A 25,144-nucleotide genomic window follows, 5' to 3' on the forward strand; every position below is an offset into this window, starting at 1 on the left:
GTCTCACTACTTTGACTCACTGGAGGCGCAGTCACACTGAGGTCAGGGGTCGGCCAGCCAAAAGAAGAGTGAGCTGGCAGGGGGCCTGCATTGATCTGTGGTGAGTGACTGGAATGGAGCCATTCCACAGAAAGGGGGGCTCCTGTGGATGACATTCTGGGACTGGGCAGGACTGGCAAGTACAAGGGGCAGCATTGACTTCAGTCAGTTGTTCCCTTCCCAAATGGGATTGGTGGAATGAGCTGGGCCTGGGTCATATGACCTGGCTGAGACACAATAGGTTATCCGAAGTCAGTTTCCTATGGAGGCAGCACACACTAACCACACTAACGCAGTGAAGCCTCAGAAGTTTGACTGACCCAGAGGGGAGGCGGTGCACAGTAATACAGTGCAGGCCACAGCAGCTTGACTGATCTGGAGGGGAGGGGCCAGCATATACTGCCCTTGTCTGCAACTCACTAGCACACAGCATTGGGAAGGGACACCTAGCCACCATGCTTCAGAAGAATTGTAACCAACAAAGAAAGAAACTGGGGCCTCTTGGAAGAAATAAAAAAGATGGGAAGAGGAAGCAACAAGAAAAAGTCCCCAGGTCCCAACCCTGAGAACATGGGCCCAGGACAGGAAAATACAAAGGAGAATGAGAACAGCAAACCAGCATTATCAGGCATGGCACCAGTGGGCATAAAGAGATATCTTTGGGACCTCATAGACAAGTTCAAAAGTAAAATATTTAGCCAAGTAAAGCAAGATATAAGAAGATTAATAAAAGAGATGCTAAGCACCCCTCAAGCAGACACAGATGGAAGACGGGAGGAACTCAAACAGAGGAGAGAACCATTTGATGAAGAATATAAGGAAAATATAGAATACATGAAGCAGATTCAAAGAGATTATCAAGAAATTAAAAACTCTATGGAAAGATGGCAAATCTGCTTGAAAGAAACTAAGGATAGATTATCCAAACTGGAGGACAGGTTTGCAATGTGGGATTAGGAAAGGAAAAACTTTTTAAAAATAACAAGGAAACAAGCAGAAGATGACAAAAGGATCTATAACTTGAGAATAAAGACTGTGAATGAAGAAGCAGGGGTACAAACAATGGAACTACAAAGGTTATTCACAGAAATAATTAAGGAAAGCTTCCCAAGCATAGGAAAAGGAAATGATATTCAGATGTATGAGGCATACAGAACTCCAGCCCCCTAAAACCAAAACAGAACTATACCCAGGCATATAATAATCAAGATCCTAGAAATTCAATATAAGAACAGAATATTAAAAGCTGTTAGAGACAAGAAACAGATCACCTATAAAGGAAAACCCATCAGAATAACGGTAGACTTCTCGATATAAACGATCAAGTCAACAAGAGCCTGGAGCAAAATATTCCAAGCCTTGAGAGAAAATAACCTCCAACCCAGATTGATATGCCTTGATAAACTGTCTCTAGAAATTAATGGAGAAACAAGATGCTTCCAAGACAAAGAGGAACTTGGGAAATTCGCAACCATCAATCCAATTCTACAGAGAATACTGCAGAGCATATTAGAGAGAGAGAAAAATACTAGGATTCCAGGAACAGTGGCAGAGAGGCCTTGATGAATAGAGCAGAAAACAGAATAAGATAAACAGACAACCGATGGCAAAAAAAAAGAGCATATCAGAAATGAGGCAGAGGAGGTTGGTTATAATCTATAATATAGATGGATTTGATACAATAAATTAAAAAAGAAGAACCGCATGTGGAGTAGATCAGGAGGCAGGGTCCACCAAGATGCTATTTATAGGAAATATAATTAACATGAAAAAGAGTACATGGACTGAAAATCAAATATGAGAAAACAATGCTCTATGTGACAGAGAACCAGAGAGTAATAGGGGCAATGAGACCAGTATTTGTGGATAGGTTGGAAAGACAGGCTTTAATAGGTAAAGGAATACAATTAGAGATCAAGTCCAGGAGAGAGAAAGTTCAGAACCATTTAGGTAAATAGCAGGTTGCCTCCCCACCCCCCTGCCCATTTAAAACCTTAAATTGGAGGGGGAGGGCAACCTCTTTAGAGACACTAAAGTACCCAGTGCTGATCCTGGAGTATCATAATGTGAAACCCAGCAATAGTATTATTCTTTGTTCAGAGTGATATTAGCCTGCTTGGGTTTATTCAATCTCAACGTAATTGAAGATATGGATAACTGCATGTATGTTTAAGTGTATAGGATTGATAACCATATTTCTAAGATTTTGTTGGATAGTTGAACAGAATTGTTTGCGGTCTCGCTGTTTGAATTCCCACTTTATATGTTTCACTTTTGTATCTTGAACAACTATTTGTAAAAGGGCAGTATGTAAACATTAACTAGTGATTTTTTACTGTTTATTTTTTCTCTGAATGTATGTATTATTTCTACCCATTTTCTGTTTTGTTTAGTCTTTCTTTAAATAAAATTTAAAAAATACTGTACTGGACTACATAGTAAGTTCAAGACCAACCTGAACTACATGACAAGACCCTGTCTCAATAAATAAATAAATACATAAATAAATAAATAAAATCATTAGGAGATGGGCAGACATTTAAAAAATACTGTACCTAATGTCTGCCCATCTCCTAATGATTTTATTTATTTATTTATGTATTTATTTATTTATTGAGACAGGGTCTTGTCATGTAGTTCAGGTTGGCCTTGAACTTACTATGTAGTCCAGGTTAGTTTCAAACACACAGCAATTCTCTTACTTCAGTCTTCCATGTGCTGAGATTACAGGCATGTGTCACCAGTCCCAGCTTGGCTATGAGATAAAAAATTATATTTTGAAACATTTTCCAAAACAGTGAAAAGAAAGTAGTGATTTTTCTGGTGTTTTTTGAAACATGTCTCTAGATAGTATATTGCAGTTACTTTCTTTTCAGTTTTAGATGTTGTTTACAGACTTCCTACCATGAAGGATAAAGATTTAGGTTTCTTCCCACACACTCCATCCAAATACACAAGTAGGATCTGTGAATAGGTACAGCATGCATGAGATGTCATCACACAGAACCTGTGGCCATCAGTCAAAGAACATAGCTGTTGCACAGTGTAGAGGTTGTGGAGGATTAAACTTGGACTGTTGTTTGCAGGCATTGTATACAGACATCAATGGGTGTTACTTCTTACTTTTAGAGTAGTGCTAGGAAGCAGTCAGAGGCTAAGAGTAAGCACTAGCAGAATAAAACCATGTAGCTAATCAAAACTTGCAAGAACTGAGTAAGAGTTGAAGCCAAAATGATGTTAGGTTTGCACAAAACTTGTTCAGAGGTATTACATTTGGTAAATCCAACCCAGGCTGATTCAGATCAGAAGCACTTGTGTGCACAAGAATACTGATTCCCAGAATTTTCATTCCCCAAAGAAGCAGTTCTGACATCTGATTGAACACTGTTAACTGGATCGATGTGGGTCCCAGAATGAGAAACAAGAAGCCAATTTGCCCTTCCTGTAAGCCAAGTGCCCCACTCCCCTCAAGCAACTGGCCGAGTCAGAAGAACACAGGCTGAGTTTTAGCAACTGAGGTACAAAAATGACTTAATGCTTGCATTGTTTAATTGACTTTGAAGGCCGAAAGCTGGTAGTCTGAGCATCTATTAAGAGGATAACAATATGCTATATAGCAAATATGGATAATTTCCTTCTTTTTGAAAAAATGTTTTATTATTTTGAAGGTAGTAAAACACAACAGAACAAGACAGAACAAAGCCAATTTAGACAGTGTAGTGAAATTGGTACAGAGCTTCACAGCAGGTTACCGTGATAACAGTAATAGGTACCACAGTATATCTCATTATCTTCACAATAGTTGTTCTTTCAATCAGGTATAGCAAAATAAAACAAAATACAGAACATTATAGAACTTATCAAAACAGATTATTGAATAAAGCAATACCATTAACCAGAATAAAGCAAAACAGTGGTAAAAATATTTGCCTTCAAAGAGGTGGTAGAAGGAAATCCCCCTTATTTGCTATATTGCATATGGTCAAAAAAGAAAGAAAAAAAATGAAAGCATACAAAAGAGGTTAACACAAACTTTTGAAGCTAGAAATGCAGATAGGTAATAACAGATTTAGCACAGTGAAGAAACTAAGCTTTCAAGAGAGATAGGGACAATAGGCTTCACAGATAGCCTTACAGATTAAAACACAAGGGTCTGCTGAAGGCAAGTAGAGAAGTGAGCAAAGAACAACTTCACTGTATAAGTCTGTTCAGCAGAGCACCTCATTCCTTCTCTCAAATGTTTCCCGTCTCCCTCTGAAGTAAAAAAAAAAAAATAGTCTTAACCTAGGCAAAAAAATTAGTCTTTATTTTCTAGAGCAGTTGGACCAGACAAATACAAAGAGTCAAATTGTAATTGAATAACTAAAATGTTAAACGGTGAAGAGAAATTTCCATTCTGCTAGCAGGTTTTGGGATGCATTATTAATAGTTAAGTGTCAAAGAAAGATTTGGCTGCAGTAGAATTTAGAAATTTACCTGTGAAGAGTAGAAAGAAGTTAGATCCAGGGCTGACTCACCAAAACAAAAACACTAAGTCTTCAAAGAAAAAAACCCACAAAGTGCCAAACTACCAAATTTACAGTGTAAACACATGAGGGGGTAAATTTTGAGACAGTTGGACATGAACAGAATATGTCTGTTTAGGGGATAATTTACAGGGAACTTAATAGCTCGGGAGTTCAATGTTAGATGAAGGACAAGTAAAGTCATCTAATTAATCTACTATATATCTCCTTGAACCAAAAGTGGATAAAATGATAAACTAACCTAAGCAAAGTAAAGATACTAAACTACCTTGGCATAACTCTGAGAACTGGATCAGAAAGTTGGGGGAACTCTGAACACTCATCATCAGTTTATGTTGCCCAAAGGGTCTTGGGAAGATGTGCTTTATTAAGCTGAAAAAGAATCCATCCGTGGCAGGATACACATCTCTGAGACACTCAGTTGTGGTCTTCCTGATGTAGGCCATTGTGATACTTAATCTTGATTGGCTTGAGACATGCCTAGGGGATTTATAAAGCATACTTTTTCATCTGGGTGGGTTGTGAGAGTGTGATCTTGGTCTCTGACCTTTCCTTCTTTGACACTTCTCCTTCTGTCTGCTCCCCTGATGCCATCAGTTGAGCAGCTTTCCTTTGCCCACACTCTTCTGCCGTGGTAGACTGCTGACCAGGGACTGAAAGTGGGAGCCAAAACAAACCTGTCTTCTAACTTGTGTGAGCCAGTTGTTTTGTCTCAGCAATCGAAAACTGACTAAAACAGTCACAGTGCAATCAACAGCAATGATGGCATGCCATAGTGATGGTGGTCAATGTGAGTAGAAAGCTGTCAGAAAAAAAGAGCACTTACTTATGAAGGGACATCAAGAAAGTGGTGGCAATCAGAATTCCTTAACCTGCAGTTAGCCCTAGCAATAGCATAATAGGTCATGGTATCCCTGAGGGATGAAGTAGCTAATTAGGTTATTCAACTTACTAATACAAAAACAAGAAGAGGAAGAGGAGGAGGAGGAGGAAGAAGTAGAAGATGTAGAATTCGAAGAAGAAGAAGAAGAAGACTAAGACGATGAAGAAGAATAATTTAGAGCTGATAAGTAGAAAGCTGAGGCTTAGACACTGCAAAATAAAATTTTGGTATCTCATCTTCTAGACTGAAATCAATTCAGAGATCCAGATTCCTTGTATTGGAGAAGAGTATACATGTTTTTGAGGAATGATCATAAAATGCATCAACACTATATAAACAAATATTTCATCCCATCTTTTCTTGAGGGACTTATACACATTTGCCAGGGTAACTGCCCTGGGGAAAATGGAATACTTCAAAGATTTTTAAAATGTGAGATCAGGTTGACTGTTTTACCAGGGAACTCGAAATTTACAAACTTCCGATAGAGTGGTTGCTTTTGGAGGCCATGTGTTAAGTGCAATTCTGGCCCAAATCTACTTTCATAGATGGTGGAGTGTGTCTGTGAACCGATTTTCTGTTTCCCAGCTCATGAGGGTGTAACAAATACACCTAACACTTTTGGAACCCTTGTGTTTCTTCCCTATCTATTGTAATAAAGGTTATTAAGCAGCAAAGGCCACGCGGCACTCCCCCTTTGTATTGTTTTGGCCACTAACTCAAGATAATAAATCAGAAGCATTAACTGTATGCCAGCAGGAATTGCAAAGATTGGCATCACTATGAAAGACTTGAAAGCTAAACTTGTGGTTACCATCATTTCCTTTCTATTTTGTTTATTCAGTTTCTGAAAAATCTGAGTCGAGCATGGCAGGTTGTAGAATCCCACAGACTTAAATACACATTCCTCCCTGGAATTTATGTTGTCCTGGATGTAGTATCTTTCCTAGTTGAAATCAACACAGCCACAGCATTCAATATGCAAGTATTCATCTGTTCAACCCCATTCAAAGGAAGGGTCAAAAATAATTCATTTTCACATGAGAAGAACTGTACAAATTATTGCTTTTGCTCTAAGACTATGTTAATGCTCTTACTTTCTATCACAGAGGTTTCAATCAAGTCAAAAGTCATTAGCTCACCATGTGACAACTTGCTAAATGAACTTGGTAAGCAAAAAAAAAAAAAGGCACGTACTGATATGCATTAGTAAAAAAAAAAAAAAAAAAAGCAAAAAACCCAAAACAAAAATGTGTGCCAAAGATAAAATCCAATGAATATTCAGAGGCTTGCCACAGTGGTGAGTTCTTTTTAGGGATCACCTGGACTGGAGTATGCCAACATACCCCTTCTAAAAGAAAAACTGAGATCATATTTCATACTTTCTATCAATAAGAGAGACACAAGGCTTGTCTTTCTAGTTGTTCCCTTTGATGACAAGAGATGAGAGCATGCTTAAACTTATCTTAGTGACCTCTGACTTTCAAAGCAGGTTTTGAATTGGAGGTTGGTTGTCCTGTGTCTATTGTTTTCTTTTGTTCAGGCTTTCAATTCTGTGAATAGAAATAAAGCTGTTCTATAATCTTCAGTCATTATTGATCTCAGTTTTGTCACTGTGTATCCCACTTCCTCATCTTCCAGTTTCATCTAATATCAATTAAATACCAAAGAAGACTTCCGGTGTCATGGCTGCCCTGACCACAACGTAGTGCTGAGAATTTCTGTCCCGGCTAGACTGCTTACTGAGACTTCTACGGCCTACAGGCCTCATGGAAGGACTCTTACAGACCGGAAAGACACACAGTGATCTTTTAATATATTATGGAGGATGTCAAAGATGTAAGATCTAGCCAATTGCTCAGTACACACAATTAAGTTGCCATTTGACTCTTCCGGGAGAACATGGCGGACAGATAACAGCAACTACCGGCGGCTCTCTGAAAGACTCGGCTCAGAAGCCAGGAATGGTGCGGACTAAGGAGACATAAGCAGGTGGAGATATGCTCTGCTGACTCAGGAACGAACTGGGCTGAGAGAAGCCAACTTGGAATGCAGTCCTGGTGCTAAAACAGGAACAGAAAAGACTCGGTGTGGAGGCTGGAACCGCGCCATTGTAAGCCGCGATTTGGGTTTCCCGCCGCGCAGCGGCTGGCTGCCTCTACAGCGGCTCGGCAAGGGGAGAGACGTGCAGAAGCTCTGAGAACGGCAATCTGCGAACGGCAGGGAGGCGTGCACTGACTTATGGTGAGGTGAGTGAGAGAAACTGACACTCTACCACAGTTTGACTCCAGCAGAGGACTTTCTGGGCCCGAGCAGTCCTGCGGGAGCAGGGCGCGGTGGCGACTCCAGCCACACATCCCCCTCTCGGGCGGGATTGGTGAAAAGTGCCTGGCCTGCGTGACGCTGCCGGCGGACCTGGTAGACTGTCCCAACCCAGATCCCAGAGCCTGATGGTGGCCGGGAGGGGAGACGCGTAGGCTGCCTGGTCCGTAACTCCCTGGTGCGCAGTGGTGAGCGGGAACACCTAACTGGCGCAATTCGATCAGGCTGTGGCTGACTGGGAGAGAAGCTGGGCCTCTTATATAAGCTTGCATATATAAGGAACAGAGAAGAAGAGGCAGCATGGGAAGAGGCAGCAACAAGAAAGTCTCCTCGGCCCCCAATTCTGAGAAACAGGCAATAGCAGACACCGCACCAATACACATAAGGCACCATATAGAGAGCCTCATAGACCAATTCAGGAATGAAGTTATCAACGACCTGAAGCTAGAAGTATGCAGAATAGTTAGAGAAATGCTAAGCACCACCCAAGAAAAAACAGGTGATGGAATGGAAGAACAGAAAAAAAGGGGAGAATTGTTTGATGGAGAAAACAGAGAAAGCATAGAATACGTGAAGCAGGTTCAAAGGGACTACCAAGATACTAAGAAGTCTATCGAAGACTGGCATAACAGCTTGAAAGAAACTAAGGACAGACTATCTGAACTGGAGGGCAGACTTGTAATATGGGAGAATGAAATGAAAAACTTCTTAAAAATAACAAAGAAACAAACAGCAATAATACAAAGACAAGAAGATGATAAGAGGATCCATAACTTAAGGATTAAGAACATAAAAGAAGAAGTAGGGATGCAAACAAGTGAACTACAAAAGCTACTCACAGAAATAATCCAGGAGAATTTTCCTAATTTAGCAAAAGGTAAAGATACTCAGATGTATGAGGCATACAGGACCCCAGCTACCTACAACCCAAACAGAGCAACACCCAGGCATATAATAATAAAAATTCCAGAAATTCAATACAAGAACAGAATATTAAAAGCTGTAAGAGACAAGAAACAGACCACTTACAAGGGAACACCCATCAGAATTACAGCAGATTTCTCTGCACAAACCATCAAATCACGAAGAGCGTGGGGGGAAATAATTCAAGCATTGAAAGATAATAATCTCCAGCCAAGATTGAGATATCCTGCACAACTGTCCCTGGAAATTGATGGAAAAACAAGGTGCTTCCAGGATAAAGAGGAACTGGGGGAATTTGCAACCACCAATTCAACTCTACAGAAAGTATTGCAGGATATTCTAAAAAAAGAAAAATACAAAGAACCCAGAAATAGTGGCGGGGAGGCCACAACAAATGGAGCAGAGAACAAAATGAAGAAGACAAACTGACAGCTACTGACAGAAAAAGAGCTCAACAGAAATGAGACAGAGAAGATTGGATGATAGGAACAGCTATTTTGGAGAAAATGACATCTTAATAGGTAATACTGATTTAGTATCATCTTGTTTTGAAGTCTCATCTAGCTTTTGTCCTTCTGTTTCCAATGGTCTAAATAGGCTGTATCTTATTGGATTTTATTATGTACGATAGTATAAGCAAAAACCTTTTAAAGACAAGGAGATTATACAGAAACCATTGTTCATTTTCTGTTAGTCGATTCTAAATACTCTGTAATGCTGTCATTCTCTTGAATGGTTTTACATTGTTTTGATATACTTAATGCTACAGTATACGAAGTTGTACTCAAGGATTTCAAAGAAAGAAACAATATGGTAACTACTTTTAGGTTAGGATTATCTGGTGGTGAAACACTATTCTGCTTAAATGGTTATGTTTTGATCTGCGCTGTTTCGTTGTTATGCCCTCTTTTATCTCAATCTCCACTCCATTATTTACTTTTTTATCTTTATCCTTTTAATTAAAGGAAAAAAATAGCAGGATATATTATAGTAACCCATTTTGACTTTTCATTACCTTGATTTAAAGCCCTGTATTACTCTCACCATCTGGTTTTTAACTGATGTTCCCCTATTCTGTTTTGCTGGATAGTATCAGGTTCGAAAGTTTAGGCATCAGCTGTGAAGATAATGAGATTCATTATGACGCCCATTCTTGTTGACTTTTAGCTACTTTTGAAGACCTACAATGTCTCCAATGTTTTGGTTTTGTCGGTTTTATTCTTTACTGTTTTGTTCAATTGTATTATAACTAATGATATAGGCAATTCTGTTAGAGATAGCGGGAGACATTATGGTAACCATTGTTGATCACCTGTATTATGTTTTTACATTATCTATTATGTCCACCCTTTTGACTTGACCGATTCTGTTCTGTTATGTCACATTTGGTTTTACTCTCTTCCAAAAAAGTAATAAGAACCGTGGGAGCAATGAAACCCAAAATGTGTAATAGTCATGGTACAAAAGAGAGGAAAAGAAAGTACTCTAAACTATATAACTGCATGTATATTTAAGTGTATAAGATAGAAAATGATATCACAGAGTTTTATTGGATCAATGAACAGAACTGTTTGCAGTATCATTGATGGAATGTCCACTTTACAAGCTTTAATTTTGTGACTTGAACAATTATTTCTAAGATGACAATATGTAATCCATTAACTAGTGATTTCCTACTGTTCATTTTTTTTCTGTAAATCTGTATAACTTGTACCCTTTCCCTGCTTTTTTTTTTCTTTTCTCCTTAAATAAAATTTAAAAAAAAAAATTAAATACCAAAGAAAGAGTTTGTATTTGTGATGTTATTGTATGCAAGGAATTTCTGCTTCATTTACTACCAGTAATGAGAGCTATGTTGTTTTCTGGCCAATGAGCAATTTAGCACCAAAGCCTCAACCCAAGGGTGACTTCTTTAGGGTACCCTTAGCACCAATTCTCTGTGTAACACAATGTAAGCATGATCCCCAATACTCTTGTCTTCAAAAATACTTTTTGTGTAGCTGGAACTTGCTAATATTTTACACTGTATGACCAAAGGGATTTTGAAAATATAATTAAGATTCTGAATCACTTAGGATAGGGGGATTATCAAGGTAGGCCTGTGCTAATCATATGGTTCATTTAAAGTTGAGTCTAGAGATCAGAAACAGAGAGACAGGATTTGAAGCACAAGAATGGTTCAGTGTGCTGTGTACAAGAATAGTTCATAGCTGGCTCTGAAGATGAAGTGAGCCATGTGGAAAACAGTGCTATGGCCCCTAGGAGGGAAGAACAGCCTCCAGCTAACAGCCAGAAAAAAAAAAAGGGAACCCCAGGCTTACAATTATGAGTACCGAGTTGTGATACAACCAAGTGGCTTTGGAATAGAATGCTAAGGTCCTGATGAAAAAACAACTCAGCCTATAGCATGATTTCATTCTTTTGAATAATCCGTGCTATAAACTCAACTACACAAGTGTGGACTTCTGACTTACAAAATTCTGACTTGAGAAACAGACATTTCAACTATGGAGTCTGTGGCAATTTGTTGCATAGCAACAGAAAACAAATGCATTTTGAGCTTGTGTTGCTTAAAAATCAGAGCCTGAGGTGAAGCTTTGTGTACCACCATACTAGGAAGGAATTTTCAAGCAGACTAAAGGTGGAGGTGGGCAGAGGAGGAGGGGAGTGCAATGTGAGGGGATTATTAAGAGCAGATGGTATTTTGAGCTTGGGGAGCTATTTATTGAGAGCTATATGCATGATTGCTTCTCAGGACAGTCCTTCAAGTGAGAAAGGGAGAATGATTTGTTGACTTCTGTTTCCTATATGTTCAAGGTTCTCCCTACTGGGTGCTAATTCCTCTACACCTCCTGCAAGTACACCAAGAATCTCATCCCAATGTCAACAGGAAACAGCAGGATGGGAGGGGAGAGGTGTGCCTGAAGTGAGGCGCTTTTAGTATGTACAGAGGTAGATGCCACAGAAGTTGGGTGATCTGGAACAAGGAATCAAAAGCCCCAGAGAATGGGAGACAGAAAGGATTTGAAGCAGCACAAAAGAAATGACTGTAGAGTGGAAATGGCCTTTAGGTGTTACTCTGTGTACAGAAAGCTGAAGAAGTGGTTAAAATTTTATTATATTTTGTTTTGACCTAATACTTTCTTTGACAGAGATCACTAACTGCAGTTGCAAAATTCTATCATAATATTTGCTGTAAACAGGATATCTGACCCTGCTGGAGCATCTCCATGAACAGTGCTCTGTAGTTCTCTGGGGAACTTCAGTGTCCCAGCGCAAACTCTTCACTGTGAATTTTTTTCAAAGTGAATACAACAGTTTTCTCTCAGAATTTTAATTTTCCTCCAAATCTTGTCTTATGACTTCCCGTTTCATACAGTGTTTGAGTTGGAGAGTGTCTGAAGAACTAGATACAACCCTTTGATCTGTAAGAAGTAAACACAGATTTGTATTATCAGCCCTTCTGAAGTTCAAATTGCACTGGATTCTGCCTGCACTTGCTTTGAAGAGTTTCTGTTTTTTTCCTTAATCTCTGTGCCCAGGGGTTGGATAAACTCCTTTTCTTTTGGTTATTGTAATTGTTACAGAGAAAAGTCTTCCAGAAGTCCCTCAGCAGATTTTTTCCTGGATTCTTTTGTACAGAATAGCATCACCTTTTAACCGTTAGCTGCAAGAGAGACCATGAAAGACAGGACTCAGAATTTCCACAGTTTTTGACAACAGCGAAAAAGGGCAGAAATATGACTACTGGGATAACTACTCAGTAACTCTTCTTCCTTGTTGGGAGCCGCGTCTGTGATAGCTCGCCTTGCGCGGCGGACGTGCGGCCTGTGGTAAAGAGCAAAGCCTGAGGTAGATTACCCCTCCCATCGAATATGTTAGTTTCCTGCTTACCGCGTAAACAACCCGCTCAACAATATAGTCTGCCTGGCAACTGATGATGTTAGCCAATCAGCTTGCCTTGCTTACTTTAACATGATTGGACACTGTACCCGTATATATACCGGTGCCACCCCTGGGCGGAAGAAGAAGCCCGGAAGTAGAAGCCCAGAAGGAGCCGCGGGGAGCGGACCAAAGGAGGCTTCGGCTGGGAGCGATCCCAGGGCAGGCTGTACGGAGAAGAAAAATAAAAAGAAAAGGTTGTCCACTACCAGACTTTGTCGTGTGTCCTTCCTGCCGGCCGGGAGTGGACATCGACACTTCCTGTTTTCTTCATCTTTTTTTTTATTTTAAGGAGAATGAAACAAAACCAAACAATAAATCAAATCAAAACAAAACAAGGCAAGCAACACAGAACTTCAAAACAAAACAACAGAAACTCAACAATGGCTACCATAATGTCTCTTGTTTTCTTTGAAATAGCTGTCCACACCTTCACACATAATGAAATCAAATAATGCAAAACAAAAGAATGAAAGCATTACAGGACTTCAAAATGAGATGATAGGAAATGAACAATGGCTACCATAATGTCTCATTTTCTTCAAAATACCTGTTCATACCATCACACATAACAAAATCAGCCAAAACATACAGAATATAACCAATTGAACAAATGATTATCCTGTTTTCTAGCTGGGTAGCTTTCTATTGCATGAAAATACCATATCTTTCTTATCCATTCTGCAATTGATGGGCAAGTTATCCTTGCTTCTTTCTGGTCTCCTATTGTGTGGAACAATTGTTTTCTTTCCTTTGATTTTCAGTCTATGAATTTCCTTTTGAGTTAAATGTCCTTCTTGTAAACAGTATATTGATGGATCTTGTTTCTTAATCCATTTTTGGTATGTTTCTTTTTATTGGTAAAGTGAAGCCATTCTGTGTTAATGGTTACAACTGGCGTACATTGGTTCATCTGTGCTGTGCTGTTCTCCTGTGTTGACCCTTCACTTTTCCTCTTCTTTTAATCCCCTATCCTGCTTGGCAACCCTCCTCTGCTGCTGTTCCTGGAACCGTGGTAACCTTTCTCTCTCTTTAGAATAACCTTCTAGAATTCTCTTCTCTAGAATACTCTCTGTAGGGTTGGTTTGGTCACAAATTCCTTCAGTTGTTCTTTATTAAGAAAATACCTTATTTATCCATCAATTTTGAAAGGTAGTTTTGCAAGTACATCAATCTGGATTGGAAATTTTTTCTTTCAGGATTTGAAACACTTCACTCCAAATTCTTCTTGACTTGATGGCTTGTGTTAAGAAGTCTGCCATGATTCTGATTTGTTTCCTTTAAAGGTGATCTCTTTCTTTTCTCTAACAGCTTTTAATATTCTGTACTTGTGTTGAATTTCTGGGCCCTTGATTATTATATATCTGGCTATAGATTTATTTTGATTATGGCTTGTTCAAGTTTTATGTGTCTTGCTTCTCTGTAGACCAGATCCATTTCCCATGTTTGGCAAGTTTTATGTTCTTATTTCTGTAATTAACCCTTTTATTTCACTTGTGTTGATCCCTTCTTTACTGATACCTATCACTGTTAAATTATTTTTCTTTGCATCATCTTGCAGCCATTGAATTGTTATTTCTTGGTTCCTTGTTATTTTTAAGAGATCTTTTCTTTCATGGTCACTAGCTGATCTCAAGATCTGAAAGTGTATCTTCAGTGTCTTCCAAGTGGTTTTGCCAGCTTGTGGTAGACTTTTAAATTTCCTGGATATCCCTTTGAATCTTCTCATGCATTTTAAATCCTTCCTATATTGTTCACTCAAGGTTTCCATCATTTTCCTGTGCTCTTCTTTTTTTTTTTAATCTACGTTGTCTTTAGATATGCTGAGCAATTCTTTCATTATGTTTGTGATTTCTTTTACTTGAGACATTATTTCTGATCTGTTTATTTTCATAGTCTCATGAAGTTGTTTGTTTATTTCAGTTGCTATTGTCTCAGAGATGTCAGGTATGTGATTTCAGATATGTGACTATCTCCCAGACTTGTTTTGTGTGGGCTGGAGGTCTGAGATTTCCTTTTGCTCCTTTGTCTTGACATTCTCCCTAGTTCCTCCCAACAATCCATTTGTGGGGTCCCAGACGCTTCTCTGCTGCGGGGAGCAAGCCTTCCAGTGGTGGCAGCCAGTAAGCAGAGGTGGGTCTCTGTTTTATTCATCTTAATCAGTCTAATCTCCTCCAAGATTGTACCCTAGATAATTTGACAAGGAATGGAAACAGTGAAGTTTCTCCACCACACATTTGCAGGCAATTATAGGATACATGACTTCTAGACATGGCTCATCTTATCTGTTAATGTGTCAACCCTTTCTAGGGTCACCTTACTATTAAGTATAGGGTGAATATTTTTACCCGTATATGCTGATTTAGGTAGTCTCGTGGCTTTTGATATATACAATTTAAAAATAGCTTTTGAGTTCTTATTGTGTTTTGAGTCTGCATCCTTACAGCTATTCTATATATTTATTATTTCTTTGAACCCTGACTATTTGACCTTGCCACTTTCAGGAAAGGAATTAATTTCAAATTTATTAGGTAAACAACATTCAAGGGAATGCAGATTAATTTTCCAGAATAGAAAATTTATTCCTTTAAACATCACACATTTCTCTTTTAATTCTCTTGAATAGAACTTCTCAATTCATATATATATATATATATATATATATATATATATATATATTACTTTAAACAAATCTCTTCAGTTGCAATAGGGAGTTACCTGCATAGCCCCTTCTTGTTTCCATTCTATATGGAGAAGTTTTCAGGAATATTGAAGTAAGGCAAGTATACTTTATTTTCTACTTCTTGTAGCTGCCCTCCCCTCTGTAGCCTCTTACTCTAATTTTCTTCTTTGTGTCTTCTTTGGCTTCAGAAAAAGGATCAGTAAGGTTGAAAAGATTATATCAAAAATAAAAATAAAAATAAGTGTCATCTGACTTTTGGATTCTTTTAAATTTCCCATCATTGTCCATTCTGTCTAGGACAACTGATTAAAGACCTAAAAAATGTTTAGCTCATTGACTAAATGTCACAGGAGAAGAAGAGGCACGATAAGGAGAGGAAAATGCTTCCTTACTGGAGTCAGGTGGAGTGAGGATATTCTCCTCACTATTTGCCTTTGTGTGTGGGAGAACTTCTGTTAGATTCATATTCTTGACCTCTTGTCCTCTGTAGGAAGGAAAATTGAGTATGCCTTCGATTTTCTCTTTATTTTCTGTTTAAAAGATCTTCTTATCTGTTTTAGTTCATGCTGTGTTTTAAGAGACCTGCCTGTGAAGACAGATGTGCTTGTATAAGTCAGAAATATCAAATGAAGCCTAAGTCAAAAATATCAAATGAAGGGGTCACACATCAAAGCTATGTTTTGCGATTCACTGCCTCGTCAGTAAGCAGATGCATTCTCTGGTCTCCATCAGAATGACATCTGTCTGTATCTCAGTTCTTAAGTTTGAAATCAATTTAAACTCTTAAAGTCCTTTTACATGTCTCAATAGTCTGCTTTGGATACTTTTCCTCAGTTCTGGTGAGGTTCTTGTGGTGGATGACACCACAGTTTTGGAGCACTAGTAAGGAGACACTCAGGGCTCAGTTGTCTCTCAACTCACTCTTGAGGGAACTAACTGAAGTCCCAGAAGAACTGCATGAATCTGTTCCACAGGGAGCTCCTCAGATAACCAGTCACCTTGTGCTGAGTGTCAACTGTGAAAAGCCCTGCCATGTGTCAGCATCACCACATAGCCTACAAACTCCCAACATGTGGGGTACGCTCTTAGGCTATATCCAAAACACAGCACTAAAATTTCTTGCTTTAGCACAGTGTTACAATGAAGCTTACCTTTTTTTTGAGAACATTCATGCCATAGACCATGTTAAAAACTTCCAGTGTTTTGTGTTGTTGACTCACTCTGCAATCTTAAGAGGTAGGGACCATTATACCCCACTTTACAGATAAAGAACTAGTTTTAGAAGGTTAAGAATTTTCCCATGATTAGGGTGCCAGGTGAATACAGGTATTGAACCCACTTTTTCCCTGACTCTTAGTCCTGTGCTAAGCATCAGATGTTAATATCTCCTATAGCGATTCAAACAAAGAACCATGGAAAGGAAGAGGAAAAGGAAATATGGGAGAAGGAAAGAAAGCCCTGTGAAAGGCAATATGAAGTAACACAGGGTATTCACAGGCAAGAAAGTTTGTCTTCTAGAAAACCCAGAGTCAATCTGGCCCATTGGTAAAAAATATATTAGCCTGTAGTTATTTCAGAGGTGAGTAGTCACTGAGAAAAACTGGGATTATGTTCATCTTCAGAAAGAAATTGATAATTTTCTTCAACCCTAATATGTCTCTTTATTTTTTCTTTTCTTTCTTCACAATCCTTGGTTTTGGTTCTCAGTAAGCAATATTTTTTCCTTTTTTATCGGTACCACGGATTGAACTCATGACTGCGTGCTTGCAAGGCAGGCGCTTATGCCGCTGAGCTAAATCCCCAGCCCATCAGTAAGCAATGTTAATTCATGCTGGTACTCCATGCAGTTGGACAATTTTTAAATCTTTTAAAAACGTTTTTAGTACATGTTTGCAGTACATAATGATTACATTCATTGTAAGGAACTAGTATATGCACATGACACATTTCAATTCTTTTTTCTCTCTGTCCCTCTTTCCTCTTTTATTTTGCTAGCATCAGATTCATTTTATTTCTCTCATAAGACCTTATTTTTGGTACCGAGGATTGAACTCGTGACCTTGCACTTGCCAGGCTGGCACTTAGGCTGCTGAGCTAAATCCCTGGTGCTTAAGACTTTATTAATTATCATATATATAGATTAAAAATCAAACTAATATGCCAAAGATATATGTAAAACACATAAGACAACTGTACTAAATCAAGATACACTTTTAGATACATTGTCTACTTTGGATTACCATAGCTTTTTATTTTTCTATTTTTTATCGACTGATTTTATTTATAAATTACATTTTTTATATAAGAGAAACCATGTAATATTTAAATTTTGTGTGTCTGATTTACTTTACTTGGCATTATGGTCTCAAAGTGTATTCATTTTCCTACAAATGCCTCAAAATTATCCTTCTTTATGGCACAGTAGTATTGCACTGTGTATATATACCACACTTTATTCATTTATCTATTGGTGGACATATAAGTTTTTCCAAGATTTTACTATTATGAATTGTGCTGCTATAAACATGAATATGCATACATCACTGTAATATGATGTCTTTAACCCTCTTAGGAGGTTGCCTAGAGGGGAATAACTAGGTCAATTGTTATTTTTAGTTTTTTGAGGAATATTCTCTCTCTCTCTTTCTCTCTCTCTCTCTCTCTCTCTCTCTCTCTCTCTCTCTCTCTCGTCTTTCTGAAACAGGGTCTCACTATGCAGTTCACGCTGGCCTTGAGCTCACTTTGTAGCCCAGGTTGGCCCCCAACTCACAAGGATCCTACTGCCTCTGCCTCCTAAGCACTGGGATTACAGGTATGTGCCATCATGCCTGACTTGGCTTGGCTTTCTTTCTTTCTTTCTTTCTTTCTTTCTTTCTTTCTTTCTTTCTTTCTTTCTTTCTTTCTTTCTTTCTTTTGTCTGTACTGATCTCTGTAATGGCTGCATCTGTTTAGAGCACCACCAACAATGAAAAAAGGTTTCTTTCTCCCCACAGGCTTGCCAGCATTTATTATTGAAACAAATGCTGACTTAAAATCTTACTGTGGCAAGGTTTCTCCATTTGAAAACATAGGAGAATTATTAACATTGGTTTCTTTATATGAGTTAAAATTAATTACATGCATTTTGTTGTATACTTTGAAGGTACACGATTGGGTGCTAAGCTTTTTATTTGTACAGATTATTAGTATTTCTTTACCATATGCACTTTTTAATTGAAGGAATATTTTTATTTTACAAATGACTTCTTCGAAATACCTTAAATCCAGTTGCATAATATTGAAAAAGTGGGATCTTTACACTAATCTCAACTCTAGTTTCCCTTTCCCACAATTGTAAAATGTGGAGCATTTGTGACCATCTTTGCTGACTCAGTCTCCTTGGGGAAGGGATCAGTTTCGTCATTTCAAAACATCCCAGCAAAGCTCCAGCTCATTCACTTGTGATGACATGCAAAGCAGGGTGTTCCCAGGCCACCGGGAGGCCAAGGCAAGCACAGCAGAGGGGTTATGACACTAGGAAGTGCTCACTGGAGGCTGCCAGGGACGGACAGAGTGGGAAGACTGCGCAGCGATTCATACAGCGTGGACACATCCGGCAGGCCAGTGGGCAGGGTAAGAACGGAGCATTCCTCTGCAGGTAAAGCTACGAGATGAAGCAGGAAGAATGGGACGGGGCTGGGTTTATGAAGATTTGTGTTCCTGCCTGGATTCTTGTATTCCTACAGACTGCTCTGCTCAATAAAGTGTTTCAGTAGTCCAGCCAGGACCAGAGGATCACTCAGGGGAGCGGTGGTGGGGCGGAGAAGTCACACCTTGCTGCTGGGTTTGATGGGCTACCTGCAGGCTCCACAGGACTCATTTAGCAAGTTTCTGATTAGCTGAGAGAGGTCCAATGAAAAATGATGAATCACTCCTGGGAGCTGTGGCAAAGATCATTTCTGTGACAGCAGAACCTGGGAAATGCAATATTCTGAGCCAGAGCAAATTACAGCAAGTTCACCATCCCCGCATTTTAAAAATAATTAATTAAATTTATTGGTACATCTTAGGTAGACATAATGACAACATTCACTGTAGGAAATCTGTACCTGTACGTGGTAGAGCTTCCTTTTGTTTTCCCCATCCCCTACCCTCCGTTCAACCCTTTTCCCCTCTTTATTTATAAAAGCTTTGTTTTCATTTTTCCTTGCTTCCTCATTTTTTCTTTTCCCTTCCTCTTCTGCCACTCCCCTTCCCATTCGAGTGCTTTCTTCCTATTTCACAATATCTGTTATACATTTGGGTTCCTATTTATACTTTTCAGCTCACACCAGACCAAAAATGTGGTATTTATAAAATGTATGTCCAAATTGTTTCACTTAAGAGTACGATCTCAAGGTCCATCTGTTTACCTATAAATGTCTCGTTTATCCTTCTTTATGGCTGAGTATTACTCCATTGTATAAAACAATCATATATTTTTTATTCATTCCTTGGTTGGTGGGCATTTGGGCTGTTTCCAAGATTTAGCTTACAAACTGGTGCCACTTTAAACATGGGCATGCATCAATCACTGTGGTATGATGCTTTTAATTCCTTCAGGAAGATACCAAGAAAGGAAATAGCTGGGTTGAATACCTTTTTTTTTATTGCATTGCTCTGAATTTTGATTAAAGTCACCAATCTGTTAGTTTGGACCTCTGCTAACCTTCATCCTAAGCTTCAAGACTTTGGGTTCTGCTAAGCACATGTTTCTCCAAAACCTAGAGGCAAAGATACAAAATCCCTCTAAAATTCTCAAATACCCTTTTACTTTTTAAAAATATTTGAATGCAACACAGTAGCTTTCTGTTAACAGCTTGTCATGACCATTTTTACCTCCTCAGACTTCTACCTTTCCCTTACACAGAAGTTTAACTCTCTGGGTCAGACTTTATTTAGATTTATTTGCAAGAACTGGTAACATTTAATTGGTAATTTGTTCCAGCTTTTTTAGCATCTCCTAATGTGTCATGGGAGGCCTCATATTCAAGAGACTCATTTTAATGAATGTTAGATACAAACTAATCTGTGGTGACTATGTTAGTCTTTCTTCTTTAAGAGGGAATCAGTTTGTTATATACATTCTTCTCTATCAAGAAAGGGAAACAGATAATGTTTTTTGTTTTTTTACATTTTCAATAAACTGGGAGACCTTGAAATTTGGGTTCCTTCTTTTCCTGTTAATTTTTTCGATCATCATAACTTGTACACTAACTGAATGAATTATCCTTCAAAATTATTTTTTAATCACTAGGATGTGAGAAGGAACTAAAGCATTAAAAAATAAATGCAAAATACCAGTGAAGAAATGCCAAACATGGTGGGCTGGCGTGCAGTCAGGCAAGATTAGGGGTGCTGCGGGGATTGATGTGTGGGCAAGAGCTGCAAATAGAAATATAATGTATGCCACATGCATAAGTTCAAGTTGCCCAGCAGTCACACTACACAGGGAAAAATAAACAGATGAAGTTGATTGCATTAATATGTTTAACTCAATATGTCAAAAACATCATTTCAACCTAGAATCAACATAGGAACTATTAATGAGGTAGTTTTCATCGTTCTTGTGATGTCTTTGATGTGTGTCTTCCATGTGTCACATAGTACTGATTTGAACTAACTACATTTCAAGCCTCAACATCCACAAATTGCTGGTGACCCTTGTATGAGACCCCTTAACTTTTGAATCACTTCCTCTCTGAGATGGTGTCTCATCAGCTTTGCTTTGAAATTCAGGGTAGCTGTTCTTGGGGAAAGCCAGGCTTTGCTTTGGGTATTTTGAAACTATGCTGTTGGTTTCCTTTTTAGCTTTAATCCTCATTTCCTCTTGGCTCAGTCTACATCCTAAAAACATATAGGGTGAAAGGGGGTAGGGGAGATTGGATTGTGTGGAGGGATCAAAGCCAGGCTCCCTAAATGGATGCCTCTCTCTTTAGACATGACTTTGTTTCTCATGTGGGAGGTACATCTGGTCTACTACAGAAAAAATGTTTATAAAGTAGCAAAGCCTTTATTTTAATTTCTAGTCTGAACAGATGATTCACTTTAGCTAGTTAATAAATAATATACTTTCACACTTTAATTTTCAAAAGCAGCATGCTTTTCCCACATAAAGTTGCACTTTACTGGCAGCAACCATAGTGTAAAGGTGGGCTTGCTTCCTTGAGAGCTGATGGATTGGCCAAAAGCATGGAATAAACTGGACCGCAGGGTCTTCACGGTACCCAATTGTACAGAGTTGAGGAAAGGTAAGAGTCACTACCTTTCCTGTTCCTTCCATTTTCCTAACTTAAAATCAAAGCAGAGAACTCCAAGTCTTTTGTCTTTTACCTACCCTCTCAACAGGATGGCAACCTCCAGGCCTTAGTTCCTCCTGATCCCTTCTTGGACTTCACTTAAAGCATAGTCACCATGACACATAGCTTTGTTGTAGGTGAATGAGCCTTTTGCTCACAGTCAGAAAACCTAGGTTCTATGACTTCTTTGTTTCATGACTCTGTGTAAGTTATTGGACCTTTATAAGCTTTTATTTCTACATTTATAGAGTGATAGCAATGATACTTATCTCATAGGGATGTTGGAAAGATTAAATGAGGTAATGACTGTGAGAAAATTTTGGAGTCTGTAAAACTTTGTATAGCTTCAGTTTTGACTAGTGTTCTGGCGGGGCTCCAGGATATGTTCCTGCTGAATTCCCCGGCCATTCCTACTCTCTTTTTACAGTTTGTGGGACTTTTAACTGCTATTTAACTGAGTCTCAGCTCTTCCAGATTTGCCCACTCCCTTTCCAGCTGTCTGGCTAAGTGAACATTAGGCCTGATCATACACCGGGCCACACTGAGGGGGAGGGACAGACAGCTGCCTCAACCTGGGCGACACAGACTTTGGGGAAATCGGGATGAAAGGAGCTAATTGCTTGAATTTAAGTAGTTGAGAGCAGCAGCTCTGGAAATGTGGTCAGCACACCCCCTAGGAATCCCTGATACTCTGTCATGAGGTCTGCAAAGCCAAAACCATTTTCATAATGGTGCTAAGGCAATACTTGCCTTTTTTGTTTGTTTGTGCTTTTAAGGTAATAGCAGCAATGATATGGCATAAGGCTGACATTTTAGCAATAGCAATAGCAAGGCAATGATGCTCATTATAACCCTTGTATTTCTCACTACCATGCCCTCCCTGAAAGAGAAAAAAGGAAAAGCCAGCTTTCACTTAAGAAAAAAGCCCTAGAGAAGGCTGTGAAAAATATTAATTCTATTACGTCTTGGCTCTTGGCTACTTGTCTTTCTAATAGTTTATGTGATGAGATGTGATATACAAACGTAGCATGTCTATTGAATATTGGAGGTGGTTGTCTGAGAAAAACTACTTATATGATTGTTAGAGTTGTAAACTAGGTGGCTTTCTTTAAGGTCTCATTATGACTTGAAAAAGCATATTATGGTTTTTCATATCTAGATATTTGGTAGATTTTTTTTTTTTTTGTCTTTTTCATTTTTATCGGTACCGGGGATCGAACTCACGACTGCCTGCTTGTAAGGCAGGTGCTTATGCCATTGAGCTAAATCCCCAGACCCTACGTATTTTTTTGAAAATGAATGAAATGATCATGTCATTTAAGGAAAACAACCAATAGCACTTTTGCCAATGATAAAATCTGAGTTTCCAAATGAAATATTTTTTTGTTCTTACAGCACTCATTAAACCCAGGGAATCATGTATGGTAGGGAAGCACTCCATTATGAAGTGTATCCTCAGCCCTGAAGACTAGAACTTTGAAAAACTTGTATTTTGTACTGTGAGCATGATAGCTTTGTGACACTTAGACTTTTCTGATGGGATCAGTGATAAAATAAAAGTATATGTATATGAAATATTTTAACACTAGGAAGCTCTGATAACCCAACTCACCCCACTCATATTTTCCAAATGATAAGTGAACGAGTAAAAGATTTACTGATATGTAAGACAGACTAATGGATTTCAATGTAACAGTAAAACAATTCACTTATGATTTCAGGTTTTCACGCTGCAATCAAACTTTAAGAAACTATCATTTGTTGAGTTTTGGTAAATAGTAAAAAATCATCCAAAATTATCTGAAAATCCTAAGAAAATACTCTAATTGAAAGTGAAGGGGCCAATTTAGCTCAGTGGCATAAGCATCTGCTTGGCAAAAGCAAGGTTATGAGTTCAATCCCGGTACCAAAAAAAAAAAAAAAAAAAGTGATGTCTCCATGAGACTGAATTTTTTCATAAACTTTAATCAAAACAACAAATAACAACAAATTGAATGTGGAAGCAGATAGAGCAATTCAATTCTCTTCTAAGTAAGTCACTAAAAGAATTTGCAAAAATGTCAAAAAATATCATTGTTGCTGTTATAATATTTTGGAAAAACCAGAGGAATCGATTTTGGACAGCTGTGTCTGGTCCAAGTACATGCTGCTGACTAGATGAAACTCATATTTAGGGAGTGTGAGCGAAGACACGGAAGTGTGGAGAGGGGGAGACATGGGGAGAATGCAAGATAGGAAGGGTCTGGTGCCTGATGGTTCTCATTTTTGTCTCTCCTGAGCTCTGGGTGTGCTGTTTGATTTAGAGTTCCAGGAGCCTGCCATCTATTCTTTCGACCTCACTCCCCTGATCCCAGTTAAACTTACTTAAAATAAGTTTAACTTATTCTTTATGTGGTCTTTCTAAAACTCAGCCCATAGAATCAGGTGTGCAAGAGACAGCACCTCATAACATTTTCTAGTTATCAATACAGTTTTGTCTCTGTTCCTACATCCTGCTGGGTCGGCGAGAGATTTTCTTGGGGTCTTTCTGCACATTTCCTTGTTGGGGCTTGCTGGGGAGTCAATATGGGAAAGCTGCTGTCTTGAAGCCTCTGACAGGCCAGGAGGTACTCTGACATGAGCACCTGGAGTGTCTCCTCCCACCACCTCGAGGAAGGGCAGGTTAGTGGCTCCTTGTCAGTCTTCGTGAGGCTTGTCTTGGTGACACAGAGAGAGCCTGGCACATATTCAGACAAAGGCTTTCCTTTGAGTTTCTTGAGATATTGACAGAGAGGATGGAATTTTTAGGATTCTGATTGCACAGTAGACAAAATAGGGAGAAATACAACTGCTGATGCAAAAGCTTTTCACTCTCTCCCTACTCCCTGCCCCACCTCGCATTTGCAAAGATGAAAGCGTTTGAAGGAAAAAGACTGATAATAGCTTTGAAAACTAAAGTCCTCCCCTGTGAATGTTCTTCTCGCAGCCTTACGTCATTTTGCCCTCATAGTGGCAATGGAAAACCCACGTGTGTCTGCGCTGGTTAGGAAAGATGATGGGGACACCACTGCTTTGGCCGCTCACCTCCTTCTAGTGCGTGCAGCCCTTCTCTAGTCTTGCTTCCTTCCTATTTCACAGCCGTCCTCAGCCCCCTACTCTTGCACACCTGGTTCCAACTGGCCTCCCTCCATATGAGCCATTCTGCACCCGAATTCTCAGGTGAATCCTCAGATGCAGTGTCCAGCATGTCAAACCATTTACTTCACAATTTAGCTCCTTTTCAAAAACTATCCCTTTACGTGGATGACTTTTCTTTCCTTGCGAGTAGAAGTATTTTCTATTTCTGGGGATTCTTTGTACCTACCACGTCACACAGTGTTTGCTCCTGCTGCTGCTGTCATGGGAACACCAAGAAGTTTTGGGATGCTTATAGGTGATTACTGTTTGTCATACTCCTCTGAGTGCAGAGGTCTCTAAGATGAATCATCTATATCCCTGTATGCTACTGATACTGTAGTACACTATGTGT

Source organism: Cavia porcellus, unplaced genomic scaffold (assembly GCF_034190915.1).
Source record: "Cavia porcellus strain 051 isolate PalLab524CR breed Dunkin Hartley unplaced genomic scaffold, mCavPor4.1 scaffold_22, whole genome shotgun sequence".
Taxonomy (NCBI): Eukaryota; Metazoa; Chordata; class Mammalia; order Rodentia; family Caviidae; genus Cavia; species Cavia porcellus.